This window comes from Ovis canadensis, chromosome 4 (genome assembly GCF_042477335.2).
Source record: "Ovis canadensis isolate MfBH-ARS-UI-01 breed Bighorn chromosome 4, ARS-UI_OviCan_v2, whole genome shotgun sequence".
Classification (NCBI taxonomy): domain Eukaryota; kingdom Metazoa; phylum Chordata; class Mammalia; order Artiodactyla; family Bovidae; genus Ovis; species Ovis canadensis.
This window is the reverse complement of record NC_091248.1, coordinates 14,453,290-14,466,681: the sequence shown is the minus strand read 5'-3', so window position 1 is coordinate 14,466,681 and position 13,392 is coordinate 14,453,290. Positions and strand designations below refer to the sequence as shown.

Genomic DNA, 13,392 nt, shown 5'->3' with positions numbered 1-13,392 from the left:
GAGATTCCCTGGAGGAGGAAATGGCAACTCACTCCAGTATTCTTGCTTGGGAAATCCATGGAAAGTAGAGCCTAGAGGGCTACAGTCCATGGGGTCACAAAAGAGTCAGACATGACTTAGCAACTAAACAACAATTAAGATAAAACACTCCCCCGAATGACCTGCAGATTCAAAGCAATTCCTGTTAACATATTAATAGCCTTGTTTTGCTTTGTTTTGTTGGCAAAAAAGAAGGTAGACCTAAAATTCTTATAGCAATGTAAGGAACTCCAAAGAGCCCCAGTCTTGACAAATTAAGAACACATTTGGAAAACTTATTTTTATGCTGAACTTACTAAAAGCTACAATAATTTAAAGTGTACTAAAATAAGACAAACATAAACAAAAATATATAAAGTCCAGAAATAAACATATACATTTTTTTATCAGTTCTGTTTTCACAAGGTCACCAGTACCATTCCATGGGACTTGAATAGGCTCTCTACAACTGATGTCAATAAACTAGTTGTGGTTGTTGTTCAATCGCTCAGTCGTGTCAGACTCTTCATGACCCCATGGACTGCAGCACACCAGTCTTCCCTGAAACTGGAGATGATTCTTCCTCGGTTTCTTGCACGGTTACATGTTTTTCGGTATTATTTCCAAAATGTCAATGCTTCCTAATTCTGGGTGCATAAATATTCATAAAAATAGGTGAAGGTCTTCTGTAAATATACAGCAATGTGCTGTTTCCTGAATGTTTCCTCAAGCAATTCTCATAACAGCCTGTGAGATGGATTACTCTTCTCACTCGATATTAGAAGAAATAAGAATGAAAACTGACAATATTTCATCTCAGATTAAAAAGTTGCAAATAGAAAAAGGCATGATCCTAATCTGATTTTTCTGATTCCCCAACTAATGTGCTCAACACCTTGGATCATCATTTCAACATTTTCAGAAGAGTCTGTGGGCTCATTGTTTATAGGGAAATTTCGGATGGAAGAAAAGTGGGTGAAAAAGAGAAAGGTAAAATGGATCCTCAATGAAAGCAGTGGGTGCATGCTTAGTGGCTTGGTCATATCCAACTCTTTGCGAATCCTTGCACCCTATCCCTCCAGACTCCTCTGTCCATGGGATTTTCCCAGCAAGAATACTGGAGTGGGTTGCCATTTCCTCCTCCAGAAAGCAGTACTACATGATTCTTAATATTGGGGATTCCAGTCTGAGTCTCTTCATAGGTTGATGAAATTGCTTTATACATATAACTGTCTCAAGTAATATTAAAATAAAAATAGGACCATTTCGGTCCTATTAAAATACATTTACTAATTCAACAGTGTCTATTATAATAATGACATAGGGCATAAATTAAGTATTTGAAGTGAAAAAAAAAAAGCATAATCTAAACTAATCTTAGCTCTGCCCTTTTTAGCTGCCTGATTTGGGGTAGGCACTCTATACTTCCACTTCTTAATGTGTAAAATAAGTATAAAAATGATAGTAGTAACTACTAAGACAGATAATTCCTAGGCAGATTGATAAGAAGTCTGGAGTCCCCGAGGAGGAGAAAGGGGTCTGATGCTTTCAAGGAGAAAAGGACAAACTTCTTTTTCCATATGTCTTAGTCAATATCACAAAGTATCTTGCTTGTTTCTCCTTAAGAAGAAACTTTTGACTAATCTTGTCATCTTAAAATGTATACTATGGCAGTAAAGGTATATTATGGGAGGAGGTCTGGTAATATCTTTCTATTGTTAGTTCTAATCCCTCCCGTCATCTTAAAATGTAAATTGTGGGAGTGGGTCTAGTAAGATCTTTACAACCTTGAGACATTATTTTGATTTATTGTAATAATCAATTGAAAAAGCACATAACTCTCTTTTCTAAGACTAGCGAGGGGGATACTCTCCATCCCCCTTCTGATGTCTATGTCAGAAGCTTTCTCTGTCTCTTTTCATACTCTAATAAAACTCTGCTATATGAAAGCTCTTTAGGGATCAAGCCTGGGCCCCGGTTCAGAAGCTAAATCTACATCTTCAGAGATCACAAATCCGACACCGTTCACCATAAGCTATCACCACCTTACCTGTTTTTAATGAAGCCTAAATAACAAAGTATCTTCCCTTTACAATTAGCTTTAGCTATTAGATGGGGAAACAGTGGAAAGAGTGTCAGACTTTATTTTGGGGGGCTCCAAAATCACTGCAGATGGTGACTGCAGCCATGAAATTAAAAGATACTTACTCCTTGGAAGAAAAGTTATGACTAACCTAGATAGCATATTCAAAAGCAGAGACATTACTTTGCTGACTAAGGTCTGTCTAGTCAAGGCTATGATTTTTCCTGTGGTCATGTATGGACGTGAGAGTTGGACTGTGAAGAAGGCTGAGCGCCAAAGAATTGATGCTTTTGAACTGTGGTGTTGGAGAAGACTCTTGAGAGTCCCTTGGACTGCAAGGAGATCCAACCAGTCCATTCTGAAGGAGATCAGCCCTGGGATTTCTTTGGAAGGACTGATGCTAAAGCTGAAACTCCAGTACTTTAGCCACCTCATGCAAAGAGTTGACTCACTGGAAAAGACTCTGATGCTGGGAGGGATTGGGGGCAGGAGGAGAAGGGGATTACAGAAGATGAGATGGCTGGATGGCATCACTGGCTCGATGGAAGCGAGTCTGAGTGAACTCCGGGAGTTGGTGATGGACAGGGAGGCCTGGTGTGTTGTGATTCATGGGGTCGCAAAGAGTCGGACATGACTGAGCGACTGAACTGAACTGAACATTATATTATTACTATTATATAATAAGACTTTTTTCATCTATTTTATGGATGAAATAATACCGTTTACATAGGTTGTAATCATATCATGCATATAGCAGTCAATCATTAAGTGTATATTTATTAGTTATCATAAAGTTATTAGATTTAAAAATACGTTAATTGTTTTACAGTAGCTTCTGTATCTTTTCATTACTTTCCCATTACCAATGCTCTGTCAATTATTATAAACAGTCTGATTCCAGTGATCCTTTGTGTTTTCCATCTCCCTACTTAAACTCAACACACTTCATATATATCACTCAAAGGTAATTCCTAGAATAACATCCACATTCACTCTTTCTCAAATCTGTCTTCATCCTTATAATCTCACATTCTTGGTTACCTTGCATGGTTTCCAATTTCCTAAGAATAAAGGGAATATGCCTTGGCTTTACATTCATAGCCTTTACACCCATTTTCTACCTTTCATTGCAGGTTGGCTACAACTATATGTGAGATCTGTTAATTCATATTAGATTCTGAGCATCTCACATGATTAAATGTGCTCAGGCAATCTCCTGCCTATGTGTTCACAGAGTTCCTCATGTCTAACTTTAAACATTATCCACTCATGCCTTTGAGGGGATTTAAGAGAACAGAATTTTTTTTTTTCCTATATCAAAAGAAAAACTGAACATAATTTGAAAATAATTTGGAACTCAAAAGAATCAAGGCATTTATCTTTTTACTACATGTAGAGGCTTAGTGAACTCACAGTTGAGCTAATAAAAAAGTATTTTTCCAGGTAATTTAATTAATCATAATATAAGACACACGGACGATAGGAACATGACTGAGTTTGTTCTCCTTGAGCCCACACAGAATCCAAAGATGCAGAAAATAAATTGCATTTGTTGTGTTTTTTTTTTTGTCATCTAGGAAATGTTGCAGGAAATGTGCTCATTATGGTAACCATCAGAGTCAGTCCATTACCAAGTTTTTCCATGTACATTTTCCTGGCCCATCTCTCTTTTATTGATCCTTACTATTCCTCTGTGAATATTCCTAAACTGATCACAGATTCACTCTGTGAAAAGAAGACCATCCTATTCAATGGATACATGATCCAAAATCTTTGGGGAATATTTCTTTGGAGGTACTGAAGTCATCCTGCTTACATGATGGCCTGTGATAGTGATGTGACCATTTGCAAACCCTTGCACTATACAAGTATCATGAACTGGAAGGTGTGTGGGCTGCTAATTGGAGTGACATAAGTCTGAAGTTTTCTTCATGTAATCATACAGATCTTCTTCATCTTCAGATTACTCTTCTGTGGCCCTAATGTCATAGACCACTTTTTGTTTGATCTGAATCCTTTGTTCAATATTGCCTGCACTGATACTCACACTCTAGGGTTCTTTGTTGTTGCCAACAGTGGATTCCTCTGTCAGTTAAACTTTCTCCTCTTGATGGGCTCATACGTCATCTTTCTGTGCTCCCTAAGGAACCACAGTTTGCAGGTGAGGCACTAGGCCCTCTCCATTTGTGTCTCCCAAATCACAGTTGTTATCATATCCTTCGTACCTCTCACATTTGTGTACCTGAGACCACCAGTTACTTTACCTATTGATAAAACAGTTGCTATATTCTACATTTTAATAACTTCCATGTTAAATCCTTTCATCCATACCTTGAGAAATGCCCATATGAAAAACACCATTATGGATGTGTAATAGAAAAATGATTTCAGGTGACAAACAAAAGATGTATGAAGCCCACCATGGATTCCATTGATGCAAATGTCAAAAGTGCATTACTGATGTTTCCATCAAAGAATATCTATGAGATAAAAGAAAAATAGATAACCAGTATACCTCATAGATTCTGCAAGGGGAGAAGAAATGGGCGCAAGAAAAGTGAGGAAAATTTGGATATCTCATGCTTCCTGATTTTAAAACTTACTGTAAAGCCACAGTAATCAAAACAGTGTGGTACTGGCATAAAAACAGGCATATAGAGCAGTAGAAAGGAAAGCCAGCAATAAGCCATCACACGAATAGTTAAATGATCTTTTTACAAGTATGCCAAAATCATCCAAAGGCAAAAGGGGCTTTCAGTAAATTGTCTTGGCAAAACTAGATATCTATGTGTAAAAGAATGAAGGTAGGTCCTTAGCTTACATCATATCAAAATATATTCAAATGGATCAAAAGCCTTAACATAAGAGCTAAAATCTTGAAACATCTAGAAAAAATGGAGAGGAAAAGATTCAGGCCATTAGATTAGGCCATGATTTTTTTTAATGACACCAAAAACAAAGGCACAAGAAGAAAAACTAGGTAAATAGGACTGTATCGTGCCAGGAGCCAGCGTGGAGAATCCCGCCCATGGCAAAGGTCATGAGGAAGAGGCCTGATGGACAAACGCAAGATCAGGCCTCAAGGGGTCCCCCTTCTCAAACATCTACCCCAAAACCAGAATCTGTTTTTTCACGACTTTCATCAACTCTTCTGACATTAACAGAGGGCTGTCCCTGACCAAAGAGTTAACTTAGGGCTCTAGTCGATAAATCTCCTGGGCTCTCCTGGGCATGAAAAGAGTGTTTCAAACCCCCTGTTAGCATTCTAGCTTACTTGGCAGGTTTATCCAGACTCTTGCAACATTGTTGAGCCTATGCTTGCTGCCAAATTCTCACATCCCTTATCCATTGTGTTCCTGGGAGTGCATATAGTCAGGATGTAGAAGAAACAAGTAATAGCCTTAACATTAGCAACATTAGACTTTGAGTTAATAAGTTCTTTCTTTGCTATAACCTGCTGAATCTTTGCTCCATAAAAATGCAAGTCTGTACTTTAAGGGTGATGCAGGCTAGAAATTTAAGAAGAAATACTTTAAGGGAAAATTATTGTTCTGGCTGACAAACCTTTATCAAAAAGAGGTCATAAAATAGGCCTCTGGGCCAGAAGATAATGTACAAAAAATGAGACTCTTACAAAAAGGAACCTGATATCAATAAATTTATTACTGATGAAATGTTGAGTTGACTCTACATTTTTCACCTTGCTGTATGTATAACTCAGGGTATAAAAGCCCTGAGAAAAATAAAGTAAACGGGCCTCGCTCACTGAAGCTTGGTCACCCCATGTCATTCTTTCCTTATCTCTTTCTCTATCTTTCTTCATTCACAAATGTCGTCCATCCTGAGGATATTCCTGGACTCTGCTGAGTCTAGACCTCGACAGTATCATAATTTAAAACTTCTGTGTATCAAAGGATGCAATCAACAAAGAGAAAAGGCAACCCACAAAATGGAAGGGAACAAAAACATATCTGATAAGAAGTTCATATCCAGAATATATAAGGAATTTCTACAAATCAGTGACTAATAACAACCCGATTAATAAATGGGCAAACAAATTGAAAGGAACTTTTATTCCAAATTTGTATAACCATGTTCTTTTTTTTAATTTTTTTTCATTTTTTATTTTTTAAATTTTAAAATCTTTAATTCTTACATGCGTTCCCAAACATGAACCCCCCTCCCACTTCCCTCCTCATAACATCTCTCTGGGTCATCCCCATGCACCAGCCCCAAGCATGCTGCATCCTGCGTCAGACATAGACTGGCGATTCAATTCTTACGTGATAGTATATATGTTAGAATGTCATTCTCCCAAATCATCCCACCCTCTCCCTCTCCCTCTGAGTCCAAAAGTCCGTTATACACATCTGTGTCTCTTTCCCTGTCTTGCATACAGGGTCATCATTGCCATCTTCCTAAATTCCATATATATGTGTTAGTATACTGTATTGGTGTTTTTCTTTCTGGCTTATTTCACTCTGTATAATCGGCTCCAGTTTCATCCATCTCATCAGAACTGATTCAAATGAATTCTTTTTTACGGCTGAGTAATACTCCATTGTGTATATGCACCACAGCTTTCTTATCCATTCATCTGCTGATGGACATCTAGGTTGTTTCCATGTCCTGGCTATTATAAACAGTGCTGCGATGAACATTGGGGTACATGTGTCTCTTTCAATTCTGGTTTCCTCAGTGTGTATGCATGTTCTTTACAGTATTATTCAAAAGAATCAAATGTTTAAACAACCAAAGTATCCATTTCCTCATGAATAGATAAACAATATGTGGTATACAGTCAATAAGATATTATTCAACATTTAAAAAGGAGCAAAGTGTATGACTGATGGTGCAACACAGCTAAATTGCGAGGATGTGTTAAATAAGTTGTTCATTTCTCATAAATTTTATCTTCTCTAATAGGTTTATATTTACAAATGAAGTGAAATGAAACTCACTCAGTTGTGTCTGACTCTTTTCGACCCCATGGAATATATAGTCCATGGAATTCTCCAGGCCAGAATACTGGTGTGGGTAGCCATTCCCTTCTCTAGGGGTTCTTCCCAATCCAGGGATCAAATCCAAGTCTCCCACATTGTAGGCGGATTCATTACTGTCTGAGCCACTAGGGGAACTCATATTTACAGATAGTTTTGTAAAAATATACACTTTCCATATACCTTACATTCAATTTCCCCATTATCAGACTATATTATTACAGTATATATGTCACAGCTAATTATCACATATTTTAACTAAAATCCATCCTTTAATTTGACTCCTTTTTTTACTAATGCCATTGTTTCTCCTCCAGAATGTTATCCAAGCAACCACATTATATTCACTTTTCATTTTTTTTCAGCTTTTCCAGACAGTGATGATTTCTCTGACTTTTCTTGAATGACCTAGACCTTGATAGCTTTGAAGAGAACAAGTTAGACACTTTGTCTTAAAACTCTCCCTGCGTATTTGTCTGGTATTTTACTCACAATTAGACCAAAGTTATAGGTTATTGGAGAACCAACCACAGAGATAAAGTGCTATTTTCATCATATCATATCAGTGGGTAAGTACTCTCAGTGTGATTTATCACTGGGCTCTTAATTCTGATCACCTACTTGAGGTACTGTTTGTCATAATTGCTCCCACAACCCCCCACCGCCCATAAATTTGCTATTTTCCGTCATTTCACACTGTGTTCTTTGGAAAGAGGTCACTTAAGTGTGTGCACAGCTGACACTGAGATGGTGGAGAATTTGAGGGTAGAATATCTATATAAATTATTTGGAATTCTATTTTCTCCTAATTAGTTATGTATTCAGTTATTTGCATCATTATGACTCACAGATATTTATCTTGTACTTTGAGTTATATCTCAGTTCTATGTTCTTTGTTTTCTTGCTGACTTTCTTCCTAGCACTGGGCATTGGGGGTATTCTGGTTTGGTTCCTGTGTCCCACTGGATTATCTTCATCAGTGTGTGTGAAGGGAAGGAACACAAAGGAATGGCCTTCTCCAGAATTCTATACTTTGCATCATCCACATGTAAATACTTCTACAGGGAAGGCAAAAGAGATACACTTGCTCAATCAAAATCTTATATGGAGTGGATTTCAGAAAGTGTGGAGGTGAATCTGGAATCATCTGTCTTCTGATATGCAGGTGAGGACATAAGTCTCCTCATGAGATCAAAGAATCCCTGGTTCTGGACAAACAGAATTTTAGGATTACTTGTTTTTTTCTCAGCCGAGTAAATGGTGTTCAAATTTTCCTTGGGCTGAAAAGAGGGCAATAGAACATCCTAACCTCTGCATGAACTCTTACAGAGCTAACATGACTTTTATTGAAGAGTAACAATTTATATGATACTTGGAGAAAGTGAATCTGATTAATGACACTGTGAATGTCTAATACATATAGCACAGCTATGAAAAAATAGAAAGCTTAGAACATTTCTAGATGTGTTTTGCATTCTAAAGTCAGATGATAGAAATAAAGGACTTGCACAGCAACTTCTGATGAAAATGAGCCCTGCTTGGTAGGAGTATTGGAACTGAGGATGCGAGAGATCAACAAATAGAAATAATATCTGCTTGTGAGTTTCAGGATATATTCCACAGATATGATAGTTTGTGGTGGATGTAGTAGAAAGCAGACGTCCTTTTTCCTCAATAGCATCCAAGTATAGCATAGTGAGAAACACTGTTAGACTGTATTCACAGATTTCCTTAAAGCTTTCATTCATTCAACAGATATTGATCAAGCACCTACTATTTTCTAGGTGCTCAAATTCAGTAGTTTATGGGTAAAAACTCTGATCCTTGTTGCTTCATTCCAACTAGTGTCATTTGTATACATGCAATTTTAATATATGCATATCTATATATCTACATAGTTATACAGATATAAATGTTATGTGACTGATTCACATGTGACTATTATTGATGTATATATATATATATATGTTGACATATATAAATATAGATGAAGAATATATAATATTCTTCATAGATATAAACAGCAAACAATTTTTCATTTGATTGTTGAAGTCTTGAGAAGAATATACTTGGAAAACACCTAATTAGGCAAGTACACCTTTAGTTAAATGTAGCTGCTGTTGTTCAATGTTATTACAAAGCATTTAGTTATGTAACTACCTCTGTCCTTGCCTCAGTATCTTACTCATGCTCTGAAGTCTTCTATTCTCTCCAAAATATCACTAACCCTCCTGCCTAAATCAGAAGACAATTGTTGTGGCTCAAGGATGTGCAATTGTTAATGATAGTCCATCAACTAAGATGAGGTTTCAAAAAACATTAATTTTTGTTAGTAGAATAAGTTTGATTTTTGTGAGAAGATTCAGGGTCTTGGGCATTCAACAGAGATTTATTGAAGAATTTTTTTCAACATCAGAATAAGAAATGATGTCTAACCATGATCATTGCAGTTTCATGCTTTCTAGAATAAATCTGGTTAAAAGAAATATTGTTTAGTACAACACATGATAATAATGTATTTCAAATTTACCACAGAGTACATCTTAAAAATTAGGCATGGCTCATGTAGCTGATGCCAGCAAATGTTTCCTCACACAGAGAATACAAATCTATGCTCCTGTTGACATCCTTCTAAATATATACATTATTAATACATGAGTATATATATGTAATATATATTATCCTATTTTTACTTATCATTCTAGCACACAATTCTATCTTGCTTTTCACTTTAAAACAGACTTTAGATAGCATTGCTTATGTATCTGCTTTGTTTTTATGAATGGCTTTATCAACGGATGGTATTACTATAAGTATCAACCTTATTCATTAAACTCCTTTCAGATGTGCTTTAAGTCATTTTTTATCTTTTGTTGCCTTAGAAAGTGTTGCAACGATAGCTATTATCCTTGTGAGCGAGAGTATCTGTAGGGGATGAAATCACTAGATCTATGTCTATGTGCAGTTGTAATATTATAGATGGTGAAAATTGCCTCTTAAGAGACTGTGCCCAATTATATTCCTACAAAAGTGAGGTTGACTAACACCCACAACTCATTAGCACTCTATGTCAACAGACTTGCACCACAAAAAATACTTTATAAAAATGATAGATGAAAATATCATCTAAATGGACATTAAATTTGAATGTATTAACTAGTGAATACAAATGAGCACATTCTCATGTAGTTAATTATATGATTTTTGTGACCCCATGGACTGTGGCCCATCAGACTCCTCTGTCCATGGGATTTCCCAGGCAAGAATACTGGAGTTGGGAGCCATTCCCTTCTCAAGAGGATCTTCCCGACCAAGGGATTGAACCTGGTCTCCTGTATTAAAGGCAGATTCTTTAACATCTGAGCCATCAGGGAAGCCCCTAATTATACTTAATAAGGAGAAAAGTCTCTTTTAAAATGGATTATTTTGCCTACTACTTATTTTGCCATATTTTAAGCTTTAACAGTGAAATCCATTTATATTTGAAAATTATTATCTTTCTAGCATATAAATAGTAAACATACTTTTCCAGTTTGATATTTGTAATTTGCTATTAACTTCTATTTGAATAAAATAAAGGTGTGAATGCCTGCTCCTTGACTTAGTCGTGTCCTACTCTGTGTCCCATGATCTGCAACTCAACAGGCTCTTCTGTCCATGGAATTTTCCAGGTAGGAATACTGGCGTGGGTTGCCATTCCCTTCCCCAGGGGATCTTCCCAACAAAGGGATTAAACCCATTTCTCCTGCATCTCCTGCATTGGCAGGCAGAATTTTTTTTTTTAACCATTGAGCTACCCAGGAAGCCCTAATATAGGGGACATAAATCAATTTGTCTAATGTTTGGCATTTAGCTAGATATGATAAATAATATTTGCCTTTTAATTTTCATATTCTCTTACATAAGATGAGAGTACAGGACTTTCAAGATATATATCACAAAAATGTTAATGAAATGTTTCAGGTATGACTTGGAGCTTCTTGAGTTCATTTTCTAAATTCCTGGTGCTTGATTTTAAACCTGAAAATTGAAACAGTGTTCTGATTTATGGGAAATGTTTTACTTATATTTTTCCTTCATTTTAGACTCACTGAGACTCTGTGTCTTAAGAAAGCATATTGAAAGACTCAGAAAAATAATGAAGTGGACAACATAGTATAAATTAAAGATTTTACATGTTAATAATAGGAGTTAACTTTAAAACTGTAAACAACTCAAAATGTTTGAGAAATAGAATAAAAAGTAAACTTAGTTGAAAGCAACCTATTAAAATAGGTGACATGATGGCCTGGACCAAATTACTGTGTATTCATTACTAAAATTTTATGTTGATTGTTTCTTTCTCTCTGTATCACCCTCTATCTTGTGTGGGTACTTATTGTGTCTGAAGTATAACTTATTTTTCATTGTTTTCCTATTTCTTGTATCATTATTTTCATATGCAGTCAAGGAAATAAAGTATTATACATTCTTTTTCATTCAGATAAAAGTAATACATAGCAGATAAATGAGTGCCCTTTGAATAGTGGCAGTCCCACACTTATTTGAGCTCTGACCCTTATTAGTACCTTTCCTTTTCTCCTTTGCAGAATTTCTTTCTAACCAGTGCTTTCCTCTCATCAAGTGAAACGATGCTGCAAAATAACAATGTAACTGAGTTCATACTGTTAGGATTGACAAAGGATCCTGAGAGACAGACAATGGTGTTTGTAACCTTCCTCATTTTCTATTTCAGAACCGTGGTGGGGAATTTGCTTATTATCATGACCATCAAGTCTAGCCGAACACTTGGGAGCCCATGTACTTCTTCCTATTTTATTTGTCCTTGGTTGATTCCTGCTTTTCAACTTCCATGACTCCCAGATTAATTGTAGATGCTCTGTCTGCAAAGAAAAGCATATCCTACAGTGAGTGCCTGACTCAGGTCTTTGCACTGCATTTTCTGGCTCCATGGAGATCTTTGTCCTGGTCCTCATGGCCATGGATTGCTATGTAGCCATTTGCAAGCCTTTGCATTATCCAACCATCATCAGCCGGGAAGCCTGCATCATCTTGATTGTTCCTGCAGGGATAGGATCTTTTATACATTCTATGGCTTATCCTGGCCTTGAGATTGCCCTTCTGTGAATCCAATTTGATTGATCACTATTGCTGTGATATGCAGCCCTTGTTGAAACTTGCTTGCATGGATATTTGTGTGATGAACCTACTGGTGGTGTTTAAAGTGGGTTCATTGCACAAGTGGTTTTATAATTCTGATAATCTCCTATATTTTTATCTGGCATTCACTACAAAACCAAAATGAAGAAGGGAGGAAAAAAGCTCCTCCACTTGCACTTCCCATGTTATTGTAGTTGTCTTATTTTTCGGGCCATGTATATTTATCTATTCCTGCCCCCCAATCACTTTTCCCATGGACAAGATGGTGATGGTATTTTATACTATTGAAACACCCTTCCTCAATCTGCTCATCTACACACTGAGGAATACAGATGTGAAACATGTCATAAGAAAGTTATGGCATGTCGGAATTACCTCAGAAGCCAAAAGATGAATTGAGGACCTTGCTTGATTACTTATTGAGTCATGGTTTAACTGAGTCTGTACAGATATATGATAGTATGTGTTTATTGTGGGAATAATATATTCTTTCATGAAAGGTTATGAGTTGCTACTTTTTTCTAGTTCACAAGTGAGAAGAATGCCAAAGGTTCTCATTCTTATATAGACCAAATTTACCAATTCCAACTTTGTTCTCCTGTTTATTTTGAAACAAACTCAGTAAAATGATATGTTTTCCTTTTCTCATTTTTTTTTAATTTTTAAATTCCAGGTCAATGCAAAGTTCACTGCCTATATGCTATGCATGAGGAAAGCCATATATTATAAAAATTGTTTTTAAAATATATTGTAAAAAGTTTAAAAAATTATAAGAAGTAATAATTATTCCATCATAAAATCATCTAATTTACTCCTGTATAAAACCAGCACACACATATATACATACAGACACTGTACAGGTTGTCATCGTTATTTGTATTTCAGATGAAAGAATGATGAAGTTAAAGAGATAAAGAAGAAAACAAAATAAGTTAACATGCAGGTGAAAAATAAAGTTAAGATAATAGGATCAGCTATACAAGGAAAGAAAATTTAGGAACTTTTATGTGTTTCAAAAGTATTTGTAGTTAAAATTTGGAAAAACGCAATTTTTAAACAAGTTTTAGAACATAATATACACATGATGCATAATTTTGAATATTCACCTGCCCTCAAAAGTGATTCAGAGAA

The 13,392-nt window shown here is 36.1% G+C and overlaps 1 pseudogene; it reads left to right on the top strand.

The window, feature by feature from the left end:
• The first annotated feature begins 11,732 nt into the window (after window positions 1-11,732).
• LOC138439668 (olfactory receptor 4C11-like) lies at window positions 11,733-12,655 on the top strand (annotated as a pseudogene).
• The last annotated feature ends 737 nt before the right edge of the window (window positions 12,656-13,392 follow it).